The sequence below is a fragment of the Mus musculus genome, chromosome 6, assembly GCF_000001635.26.
Source record: "Mus musculus strain C57BL/6J chromosome 6, GRCm38.p6 C57BL/6J".
Classification (NCBI taxonomy): Eukaryota; Metazoa; Chordata; class Mammalia; order Rodentia; family Muridae; genus Mus; species Mus musculus.
In genome coordinates, this window is record NC_000072.6 from 65502528 (window position 1) to 65516260 (window position 13733).

The window sequence follows — 13733 nt, forward strand, 5'->3', positions numbered from 1 at the left end:
AATAAAAAGACATAGACTAACAGACTGGCTACACAAACAGGACCCAACATTCTGCTGCTTACAGGAAACCCATCTCAGGGAAAAAGACAGACACTACCTCAGAGTGAAAGGCTGGAAAACAATTTTCCAAGCAAATGGACTGAAGAAACAAGCTGGAGTAGCCATTTTAATATCGGATAAAATCGACTTCCAACCCAAAGTTATCAAAAAAGACAAGGAGGGACACTTCATACTCATCAAAGGTAAAATCCTCCAAGAGGAACTCTCAATTCTGAATATCTACGCACCAAATGCAAGGGCAGCCACATTCATTAGAGACACTTTAGTAAAGCTCAAAGCATACATTGCACTTCACACAATAATAGTGGGAGACTTCAACACACCACTTTCTTCAAAGGACAGATCGTGGAAACAGAAACTAAACAGGGACACAGTGAAACTAACAGAAGTTATGAAACAAATGGACCTGACAGATATCTACAGAACATTTTATCCTAAAACAAAAGGATATACCTTCTTCTCAGCACCTCACGGGACCTTCTCCAAAATTGACCATATAATTGGTCACAAAACAGGCCTCAATAGATACAAAAATATTGAAATTGTCCCATGTATCCTATCAGACCACCATGGCCTAAGACTGATCTTCAATAACAACATAAATAATGGAAAGCCAACATTCACGTGGAAACTGAATAACACTCTTCTCAATGATACCTTGGTCAAGGAAGGAATAAAGAAAGAAATTAAAGACTTTTTAGAGTTTAATGAAAATGAAGCCACAACGTACCCAAACCTTTGGGACACAATGAAAGCATTTCTAAGAGGGAAACTCATAGCTCTGAGTGCCTCCAAGAAGAAACGGGAGAAAGCACATACTAGCAGCTTGACAACACATCTAAAAGCCCTAGAAAAAAAGGAAGCAAATTCACCCAAGAGGAGTTGACGGCAGGAAATAATAAAACTCAGGGGTGAAATCAACCAAGTGGAAACAAGAAGAACTATTCAAAGAATTAACCAAACGAGGAGTTGGTTCTTTGAGAAAATCAACAAGATAGATAAACCCTTAGCTAGACTCACTAAAGGGCACAGGGACAAAATCCTAATTAACAAAATCAGAAATGAAAAGGGAGACATAACAACAGATCCTGAAGAAATCCAAAACACCATCAGATCCTTCTACAAAAGGCTATACTCAACAAAACTGGAAAACCTGGACGAAATGGACAAATTTCTGGACAGATACCAGGTACCAAAGTTGAATCAGGATCAAGTTGACCATCTAAACAGTCCCATATCACCTAAAGAAATAGAAGCAGTTAATAATAGTCTCCCAACCAAAAAAAGCCCAGGACCAGATGGGTTTAGTGCAGAGTTCTATCAGACCTTCAAAGAAGATCTAATTCCAGTTCTGCACAAACTATTTCACAAAATAGAAGTAGAAGGTACTCTACCCAACTCATTTTATGAAGCCACTATTACTCTGATACCTAAACCACAGAAAGACTCAACAAAGATAGAGAACTTCAGACCAATTTCTCTGTGAATATCGATGCAAAAATCCTCAATAAAATTCTCGCTAACCGAATCCAAGAACACATTAAAGCAATCATCCATCCTGACCAAGTAGGTTTTATTCCAGGGATGCAGGGATGGTTTAATATACGAAAATCCATCAATGTAATCCATTATATAAACAAACTCAAAGACAAAAACCACATGATCATCTCGTTAGATGCAGAAAAAGCATTTGACAAGATCCAACACCCATTCATGATAAAAGTTTTGGAAAGATCAGGAATTCAAGGCCCATACCTAAACATGATAAAAGCAATCTACAGCAAACCAGTAGCCAACATCAAAGTAAATGGAGAGAAGCTGGAAGCAATCCCACTAAAATCAGGGACTAGACAAGGCTGCCCACTTTCTCCCTACCTTTTCAACATAGTACTTGAAGTATTAGCCAGAGCAATTCGACAACAAAAGGAGATCAAGGGGATACAAATTGGAAAAGAGGAAGTCAAAATATCACTTTTTGCAGATGATATGATAGTATATATAAGTGACCCTAAAAATTCCACCACAGAACTCCTAAACCTGATAAACAGCTTCGGTGAAGTAGCTGGATATAAAATAAACTCAAACAAGTCAATGGCCTTTCTCTATACAAAGAATAAACAGGCTGAGAAAGAAATTAGGGAAACAACACCCTTCTCAATAGTCACAAATAATATAAAATATCTCGGCGTGACTCTAACTAAGGAAGTGAAAGATCTGTATGATAAAAACTTCTAATCTCTGAAGAAAGAAATTAAAGAAGATCTCAGAAGATGGAAAGATCTCCCATGCTCATGGATTGGCAGGATCAACATTGTAAAAATGGCTATCTTGCCAAAAGCAATCTACACATTCAATGCAATCCCCATCAAAATTCCAACTCAATTCTTCAATGAATTGGAAGGAGCAATTTGCAAATTCGTCTGGAATAACAAAAAACCTAGGATAGCAAAAACTCTTCTCAAGGATAAAAGAACCTCTGGTGGAATCACCATGCCTGACCTAAAGCTTTACTACAGAGCAATTGTGATAAAAAACTGCATGGTACTGGTATAGAGACAGACAAGTAGACCAATGGAATAGAATTGAAGACCCAGAAATGAACCCACACACCTATGGTCACTTGATCTTCGACAAGGGAGCTAAAACCATCCAGTGGAAGAAAGACAGCATTTTCAACAAGTGGTGCTGGCACAACTGGTTGTTATCGTGTAGAAGAATGCGAATCGATCCATACTTATCTCCTTGTACTAAGGTCAAATCTAAGTGGATCAAGGAACTTCACATAAAACCAGAGACACTGAAACTTATAGAGGAGAAAGTGGGGGAAAGCCTTGAAGATATGGGCACAGGGGAAAAATTCCTGAACAGAACAGCAATGGCTTGTGCTGGAAGATGGAGAATTGACAAATGGGACCTAATGAAACTCCAAAGTTTCTGCAAGGCAAAAGACACCGTCAATAAGACAAAAAGTCCACCAACAGATTGGGAAAGGACCTTTACCTATCCTAAATCAGATAGGGGACTAATATCCAACATATATAAAGAACTCAAGAAGGTGGACTTCAGAAAATCAAATAACCCCATTAAAAAATGGGGCTCAGAACTGAACAAAGAATTCTCACCTGAGGAATACTGAATGGCAGAGAAGCACCTGAAAAAATGTTCAACATCCTTAATCATCAGGGAAATGCAAATCAAAACAACCCTGAGATTCCACCTCACACCAGTCAGAATGGCTAAGATCAAAAATTCAGGTGACAGCAGATGCTGGCGTGGATGTGGAGAAAGAGGAACACTCCTCCATTGTTGGTGGGATTGCAGGCTTGTACAACCACTCTGGAAATCAGTCTGGCGGTTCCTCAGAAAATTGGACATAGTACTACCGGAGGATCCAGCAATACCTCTCCTGGGCATATATCCAGAAGATGCCCCAACTGGTAAGAAGGACACATGCTCCACTATGTTCATAGCAGCCTTATTTATAATAGCCAGAAGCTAGAAAGAACCCAGATGCCCCTCAACAGAGGAATGGATACAGAAAATGTGGTACATCTACACAATGGAGTACTACTCAGCTATTAAAAAGAATGAATTTATGAAATTCCTAGCCAAATGGATGGACCTGGAGGGCATCATCCTGAGTGAGGTAACACACTCACAAAGAAACTCACACAATATGTACTCATTGATAAGTGGATATAAGCCCCAAACCTAGGATACCCAAGATATAAGATACAATTTGCTAAACACATGAAACTCAAGAAGAATGAAGACTGAAGTGTGGACACTATGCCCCTCCTTAGATTTGGGAACAAAACACCCATGGAAGGAGTTACAGAGACAAAGTTTGGAGCTGAGATGAAAGGATGGACCATGTAGAGACTGCCATATCCAGGGATCCACCCCATAATCAGCATCCAAACGCTGACACCATTGTATACACTAGCAAGATTTTATTGAAAGGACCCAGATGTAGCTGTCTCTTGTGAGACTATGCCGGGGCCTAGCAAACACAGAAGTGGATGCTCACAGTCAGCTAATGGATGGATCATAGGGCTCCCAATGGAGGAGCTAGAGAAAGTAGCCAAGGAGCTAAAGGGATCTGCAACCCTATAGGTGGAACAACATTATGAACTAACCAGTACCCCGGAGCTCTTGACTCTAGCTGCATATATATCAAAAGATGGCCTAGTCGGCCATCACTGGAAATAGAGGCCCATTGGACTTGCAAACTTTATATGCCCCAGTACAGGGGAACACCAGGGCCAAAAAGGGGGAGTGGGTGGGCAGGGGAGTGGGGTGGGTGGATATGGGGGACTTTTGGTATAGCATTGAAAATGTAAATGAGCTAAATATCTAATAAAAAATGGAAAAAAAAAAAAAGAAAACTCCTTTGGTTTCCCCTATCTAGTTACAATGTCACCAAACCTTTAAGGATGGCATTGAAGACACAGAAAGTAATTTTGAAAAGTCATGTGATCAAAGAAAATTAATATAAAAGCCAAACTTAAAACAATCATTATTTCAAGCTTTTTTTTACAGGGAAGTTAAGCTATAATTTCTGGTTGAAGAAAGAAGCTCATAAATGATTTCCCAAAGCCTGGAATTTTCTTTGTATTTAATTGCAGACTCTAAGACAGCCAAGGAATGTCCATGAGTAACATGTAAATTAGTTCTATTTCTCTGTGTTCTATCGACTATTATACATAATCTTTTACTAATTTAGTGTATTTCACCCATCAAAGAGATAATTTTCTTAGTTAAAATTATAAATTAATATAGAGCTAAGCCATAGAAATGCTAATATAACACACGTAAAGTCAAAAGTCAATTTTGAAGGCTGAAGAGATGGCTTAGTAGTTAAGAATGCTTACTGCTCTTGCAGAAGACACAGGTTTAATTTCCAACATCCACATGGCCTCCTGTAACTCCAGTTCCACGGAGATCAGAAGGCCTCGTCTTACCATCACGTGATACATACACAAACACACACATCAACACACATAATCAAGTAAGTAAGTAAGTAAGTAAGTAAGTAAGTAGGTAAGTAAGTAAGTAAGTAAATTAGAGTGTATTTTGGTGGATGTTTAACTTCATTACAGCTTTAAAATTCAAAAAATAAGATTGATATCTTTTTTATTACATTTTTTTCTTTATTTACATTTCAAATGTTATCCCCTTTCCTGGTTTCCTCTACGAAAATCCCCATTCCCTTCCACCTCCCTGTGCTCACCAACTCACCCACTCCTAATTCCTGGCCCTGGCATTCCCCTACACTGGGGCATAGGGTCTTCACAGAACCAAAAGCCTCTCCTCCCATTGATGACCAATAAGGCCATCCTTTGCTACATATGTTGGAGCCATGGGTCCCTCCATGTGTACTCCTTGGTTGGTGGTTTAGTCCCTGGGAGCTCTGAGGAGGTTTGGTTTGGTGATATTCTTATTCTTCCTATGGAGTTACAAACCCCTTCAGCTCCTTCAGTCCTTTCTCTAACTTCTCCACTGGGGACCCTGTGCTCAGTCCAATAGTTGGCTGAAAGCATCCACCTTTGTATTTGTCAGGCTCTGGCAGAGCCTCTCAGGAAACAGCTATATCAGACTCCTGTCAGCAAGTACTTCCTGGCATCCACAATAGTATAACTGTATATGGGATAGATCCACAGGTGGGGCAGTCTCTTTATGGCCTTTCCTTCAGTCTCTGCTCTGCACTTTGTCTCTATATTTCCTCCCATGAGTATTTTGTTCCTTGTTCTAAAAAGGACTGAAGCATCCACACTTTATTGCCCCAGAATATCTTTTAACACCTTACAGAGTCAAGTATGACCTTGAACTCCCAAGTGTGGGGACTATAGACTTGTGCTACTAAAGTTGGATGGAATGGTCTTCTATCACCCAATTTTGATGGAGAGGGAGGATGGATAAAGCACTTTTATATTTGATGTTGTGAGGGGACTTTTATATTCTGTATTGTAAAAAGGTATAAACATGCATATGTTACTACTAGCATAGCACATATGCATTGTTAATGGCTTGTTGTGAGTTAACTCTTCAGCATGGAGGACTCTGGAGAAGTATGTAGTTGATTCCAGTAGACAATGGGCTCAGTATCCCAAGAAGTGCTTGAGTCCAGAAATCCAGAGAATAGGGAAGAATTCAATATGTAGGAAAAAGAGAGACACAGACATCACACATCTGAGAATATGGCTGATTGCTTGAGAGTAGAGGGAAGATGAAGCCTTTGTTCCCCATCCCATTGGAACGAGGTTTCCCAAAGCAGGTGTCAACCTACTGTCTTCTCAGGTCATTGGGTCTCAGATTGAAGCACGACTTAAATTCAGTTGTTGCCTTTGCTCATTAGTGTCTATGGTGATCCATTTATTTCAAAAGAAGATAGTTGGAGGTTGCTGAGAGTACGGATGCCAGGAAGTGGGCTCTATGGAACCATTTTGGAGATTAGCCACTGTGCTTCCATAGCACTTCTTTCTGAATCCTTAGACTCATTTCCAAAAAAAACTACTTTGCTGTGGATGGAAGGGTTTTGACCCCCCTGAGAATTCATACAGTGATTCTCCAACTAAAGTCATGTCGAACTCTTAATAAATCATGATAAACCTTTATGACCTCTTAGTGTCCTGGCAAGGAGAGACCTCCTTTCTCTTCACACAGCAAGAAGTCAACCTCCCAGAGAGCAAGAAGGGCTTCCTGCATCTCCCCTCCTACCGCCAGCCTCCAGACTATGAAAATGTGCATTCTACTCAGTCACAGAATTCTCATTTTGCAACAGCAAGCTAAGCTGATTTTGCACAGTCTTCCATTACAAAATCCTTCCTTGAGTTTAAACTGTTATAGGCAAGTTGAGTGATTCTCTAACACTTTTAATGAGGCAAATGAATGCTTGTAGGTATTGTTATGGAATGAATTCTAAAATATATCATTAAACCCCCCAAAGCAAGATGCAAAATGTTTCTATTTTAGCATGTCATAAAGTTGACAGACTAAAAAGGAAATTTAATGATATGTACTAGTAATAATTTCAGGGAAGAAGATGAGTTTATTTTCATGATTTTCATGTAAGTACTATTTGAATTTTTGAAACACATTCTGTGGTCCTGTAAAAACCAATTTGATTTTATTTGAGAGGTAGTGATACTGTGGCAATTTTTATTTTCTCTATAATTTTCTGCCTGAAAAATCCCATAGTACTTCAAAAAAAAATAAATGTAACAGTTAAAGTTATCTTCCACCAGAAAGAACCGAGGACATTAAAAAGAAAACAATAATAAAAAAAAGTTGTAAATCAAGACAGTATGGCATTGTGTCTCTCTAGGTGGGAGATGCAGAATTAAGCCAATTATTTTATACAAAGGGAGACATGGAAAGGAATTGCAGAAATAGGCACCCATGCTCAAGGACACAGCATACCTCTTGAAATTCATGGTTCTGTCTGTGAGTCCATTCTCTAAACACCATATTAAAGCTGGATACATAGAGAAATAGCCAGGAAGAATACGTCTAAGACAATTGAGTTCTGACATAAAGCGATTGGAAAACAGTTCCTATGGTCTTCCTGACAGTACAGAAGAGACAAGACAAGACAAGACAAGACAAGACAAGACAAGACAAGACAAGACAAGACAAGACAAGACAAGACAAGACAAAACAAAACCCCTTTGTCTTGAGAAAAAACAAAAAACAAACATGTCTTACAAAGTTAAAACAACAGCAACAACAAAAGCTTTCTCTTGTCTTGAAAATGAGAGGTAACATTGATGAAGCAGATGATAAGTGAAGAGGAAGTTTTCAGCAGAAGCACCCCTTCTTCAAGACAGTAAGATGGGGGTTCCCATAACCAGAAGCTGTGTAGTGTTAAGGTGTTGCAGACCGTAGCCACTAGGTGGCACCAAACAGCAGTTGGGAATCAGGATAGATTCTGTGGTGTGCACAAGTCTCTGTCACTGATAGATTCTAGGATCCGAACTCCAGTTCAACAACCTGGAATGAAGCCACTTCATCTTCATTTTCTCTCTCAAAACCAGACCTGTGTGCTTATTGCAAACTGTTACTGTCATAGTTATCTTGTAACTCTCATAGATGAGTGATTTCTCACTAATGCTAGCACATTTACACCAGATCAGAATTTATATTTCTACTAAAGTATTTCACTTGCCAATTCCATTAGACTACTGGCGTAAAGAAGAGAGGAGATGGGCCAGATGCTAAATGTATTCTTTAAAATCACCTTTCAGGAGAAAGAAGGTAAAGTTTTAGAAAGTCAACGCTGTCCCCTAATTTCCTACTGTCCTTATCGTGTGGTCCATCTTGCCAGCAAGGCATTACGTACCTTATCCTCGGCATCTGTAGAATGCTCTGGCCTCTGAGCGTTGCTATGTGTCCATTCTGATATTCGGGGATATTAGGAAGTCACAACACAATTAGCACTATCGTCTGAACATATAAATATTAATATCAAGTCAATAAATTTAGAGTAGTTAATACCTACTCTAAAGCATCATATTCCCTTCATCCAAACATAATTCACACCCTTGGCTTAATTTCATTTATAATATATATCAACATGAAATTAGATCAAGATCTTGTTAATATGAGTGGGACAGCCAAAGCCTAACTTAAATAGTGTTGACAATATAAAAAACAAAATAAAATAAGCCTCACTGGTTTAAAAAGCCAGACGTACTCTGAGAGAAGCTGTATTTCCTCAGGTCTGGTATCTATTTTGGGGTTTTTATTTGTGCCCTACACTGGACATACAGTATGTGCCTTTCCAAACAGAACTCACTGGACATAGCAAGCATAAAACTAAATGTGCTTAGAAATACCATTGCCAGATAGAAAACACAATCCATAGCTTTGACTTCTACGTGGACCACTTCATTCATTCCGCTTATAAACTCTCAACTTTTTTTTCTATAAAATTGGATTTAAAAGTAAGTGATAAAAAAAAAGTCAATCCATATAACATGTTTTTCCCCTGCTTCCTGTGGTTAAAAAGCCTTCCTCTTATTCTGTTCTTTACCAATATATATATATATATATATATATATATATATATATATATATATATATATGTATATATATATATATCCCTGCATTTTTAAAAAATACTAAGCCATGCATATTCATCTTCTAACCCAATTAATTATTTATGATTAATTATTTATTAATTAATCATGCTAAATTTTAATTATGAAGCTCTTTTCTCTATCTCACACTTTCTTTGTTCCTCAAGAAACAGCAGAAAAATCTTTTAGTGTGAATTCCCTCATGGCTCCTGATTCAGAGTGGCCCTTTCTCAGAGGCAATTTTGGTTTTTAGATTTTATTTTTATCTTATGTATGTGTAGGCTGTGTGCACCTGAAAAGGCTTCAAACATCTCTGCATTCCTTAAAGTCTGAGCTGTAGCTGGGAGTTGGGAGTTGGGAGTTGGGTGTTGGGTGTTGGGTGTTGGGAGCTGGGAGTAGAGACATGGAGCTGAGCCACCTCTTCAGCTTCCCAAGCATCCCTGCTCATTGAAGGGTGGAAGTAACATAACTGGCTGTGGTTACCACTCTCCTCTGAAGTCACAGCTCTGAAAATCAATGGTCATACCTGGTTTTGTCTGGAGAAATACAAACATACTATTTGAAGAGTGGCCTGTGGATATCAATACTATGGATTAAAGACAAAGAAAACATTTTTCCTTAACTTCATCTGAGTGTCTCCTATGGGAGACCGAGAGGAAGTCTAATGACAAGAAGACACATCATACAAGAATGAGGGACCGCCTTTCTTAAGATAATCCGTGTTCCTGTTGTTCATCGTCTGTCTATTTAACCCTTCTGTTGTGCTTTCTTCCATCTTCCAATACAGTCATGACTCACCTGTGGTTCAGTGAGCTGACGTGCTGGCTTCTACTAGACTTGGGGCTTTGCGTGAGTACATGAGGCCTTCAGTCAAAGGTTTCCTGACCAGCAAAATACCAGAATAATATTAATCCTGATATTGATGCTGAAGTGGCTATTTCTGGTTGTCAACTTGACTATATCTGGAAGGAACTACAATCCAGAATTGGAAGGCTCACCAGTGACTCTTATCTGGAGGCTGGGAGATAGAAGTTTCTGATCTGGACCTTGGTATGGAGATCTTGAGGCATAGTGGCTATAGATTCCAGAAGATTAAGACAGGGTGGTCTCCAAGTTCAAGGTCATCTGGGATTAAAGGTGTGGTGGCTTGCTGTGAGGGACTGAGCAACTGCTAGATCCTTGGACTTCCATTCACAGCTGCTACCGACCATTGTTGGAAATTGGACTGCAGACTGTAAGCCATCAATAAATTCCTTTACTATATAGAGACTACCCATAAGTTCTGTGACTCTCTAGAACCCTGACTAATACAGATGCCTAAATTGTTTTTCTCTCCTAGCTCTATCCACTGTGGCCTTCACCTTAGATCTCCAACAACACTACTTTTATTGAGATCCCAGATGAGGTTCACACCTTTGAAATTAGAGGGCAATTTTCATGTCCCTTACATGTCTAGAGTATTTACAGAGATGGAGTATTTACACAGATCTTCCTTCCTCCTTTTTATATGATTTCAGGGGCACCAGTCTTGTTTGCCCCCCACAGCTAAGTACATGCTTCATTCTAGACTTTTATTTGTTTATTTGTTTGCTGACTTTTCCTTTTCTTTTAACACTGGAGCAAAACAGAGTTCACTTTGTAGCCTTCTCTTCCTGGATGGTAACCTCCACCCTGACCTCAGGACTTTCAGGTCATCAGCTTCCAGCTGATGTATATTCGACCTCCTGCCTGGTGCTCTTATGTCTCATACGTGTTTAGCTATAATCGAGTGGAAACTGAACATGAGTTCTTCCTCTTTAACCCTTCCATTCCTCCCAGCAAGGCTTGCTCATCAGTGGGGGACGACACACTCTCCCGTTTACATGAATAAAGCCTTGCTGCTCATCCTCCAGTCCTCCTGCCATAGCCATAGTGCTCTGACTTCACACAATACTCTCCTATGTCATCTGGCCATCAAATCCATGAGTCTGAAGTAACTTAGACCACCTTTTTATCTCTGCTCCTTTAAAGGCAGTCCTCAACACAGAATCTAGAAGGATTCTTCTGAAACAAAATGATATTGCAATGTTATCATACTCAGATCCTTCCTGGCACAAGATCTGTCAGGGTAACAAAGACCGATGAAAGCTCCTAGGTCCTATAATCCACCCTTTCTCACTCTTTGTTCTGTGACTGGACTTTTTCCTGGAGGGATGCAACACATGTTCACTCCACATGCAGAGCCCATGACAGATCCAAGTGCAGATCCAACCAGAGTCGGACTTGGTGGACCAATGGGTTGTATACTGATTACTTTACAGGAATAGGGCTGGGGCCGGAGGATTGTGCATGTTACTCACAGAAGCAGAAATGACTCAACGGCAGCTGCATTACCACAGCCTACCCCAGCATGGAGATGCCCTGGGAGAGCTCACTAAAAGCTGGGAACCTGAAGCACAATGCACAGCTCAGGAGATTGGTGGTGTCCTTTCCAAGTGACTCAGTTGGGTTCTCCTTCTCCCAAGAAGCTGGTCTGGTCTCAGTCTTCTTTGCAGCTTGGCTTGAGTATGAGTAACTCTCAGCCATCTTCCTCTACTCTGGGAGAGAGAGAGAGATCTAGTGAATCAGGTCAGTTTCAGGTCCCCTCATGATGCTGTTTTGAATTGTTTACCTTCTGCAGTAAGGAGCTTCCCTGGGAGATGGAAGGTTCCAATCTAGAAGGGACCTTCTAAGTAATGATCCTCTAGCTGCCTCTTCTCAGCACAGTCCTTCTCCGAGGTTTTGACTGGTATTGTTCTCTCTGTGGAACACCATGCCCCCAGAAACCTAGGTGCTCACTGCTTTCCTGCTTCCCCTTCACAGCAGACATCACTCGGTTTCATGCTTCTGCACCTCGCCTTTTACCACACAACACATTCCATGTTTCCCTTGCTCTTGATGCTCGGTCTCTTCCATTTCATCTTATGCTCTACCGTGGCATGGCATGGCATGGCATGGCATGACATTGGGCTTTGTTACTTCTGGTCTCACCAAGAATGACACCTTGCACATAGGAGGCACTTGCTGGGTATTAGTTGAGGAAATGAATAACAACAAAGTAGATATTCTTATCTGAGTACAGAACCATCCCTACACGCCAGTTACTACTTTCCACAGGTGATTTTTAAAGACAGTTTTTCTCTCACCTACTTGTTTTAATATTCATGTTTTAAGTATTAAACCTAAACGTATGTGAGGGGGAAAATACTACTGGAAGCTAAATTCTCCAGAAAATTAAATGTGCATAAAAGCTTAAAAACATATAATATTTGAAAAGGATTTAGGGAGAGGTTACTCTTGGAGGATTTAAAAGTCAGGGTGAATTTTTTTGAAATATGAATAGGTAAGTATAAACTTACTTTTAAAAGTTGATGCCAGAGAACAAATTTTCCTTTCTTGTTACTTACCTGCTGTGCGCCATTTAGATTTGAGAAAAAGTAGTGACCTTAAGTTAAGAGTGGCTTTGCTTCCCATGAGATCTCCTTCACATAATGATGATTAGCAAGTTCTGAGAAAATCAAAGCGACATTCAACAGTCTCTTATTAACCTTTATTACATGTCTTTCTTATTGTGTATTTATTAACCTTAAAAGGATGTGTCTGGCCTGCCACTGCTCTGCTAAAGGTTTTCTATTCCCCCTCCCCAACCACACATATACATATGTACACACACACACACACACACACACACACACACACACACACAAGTATACACATATACAGAATATAGAGGAAGTTCAGTGTTAATGGGAAAAGTCTAGTAAAATACCATTTGCATCCTAGCAGACAGAGTATCTTATGTAACAGTAACATACACACACACACACACACACACACACACACACACACACACTCACACACACACGGCCTGTACTTTGCTTTCAAAGTGAAATTTCAAGGTGAATTAAATCACTGTGATTTTGAAATGTGTTTTTTACAAAAAAAAAAAATCTTCAACAGAGGATGACGATAATATAAGGCTAACCTCAGAGGACAGGTGTTCTAGTTTAACGATGATGCTGAGCATCTCAGAAGCTGAATTGGTTCCATAGAGATTCAGAGATGCTGATGCTGAGAAGGAACACCTAGGGAAGATGCCAAGTAAACAGGAAGGGGAACATCTGCAGGTAGCCCTTATTACTACACCTGATACATCTCATCCCTGTCTGCCAAGCACAGGCCCTCCAGCTCAACATACTTGGAGAGGATTTGAAACTACACGTACTGCACTGCCATTCACGTTTTTGTGCCAACCTTGGCTTATTCTCCTCTCTTCTTCACTCTCTGAAAAGATCTTGCCAGAGCCCTGATATAGCCATGAGTACCTTGTGAATACACAGTCTTTTCCACATGCACATAAATGTGAATGCACACACACTCTTGTATCCTAACAGATTCTTATGAACCACACTTGAAACTGCATTTACATATGGTATTTCTATAGATAGAAATACCAGTAAACCTGTTTGAAACTGTAAACTAGGAACTAAATAATTAAATGCTAAACTAATACTGAATTTTAAATATACAAGTTTCTAATACCAAATCATTGAAGTACTATGACTATAATGACAA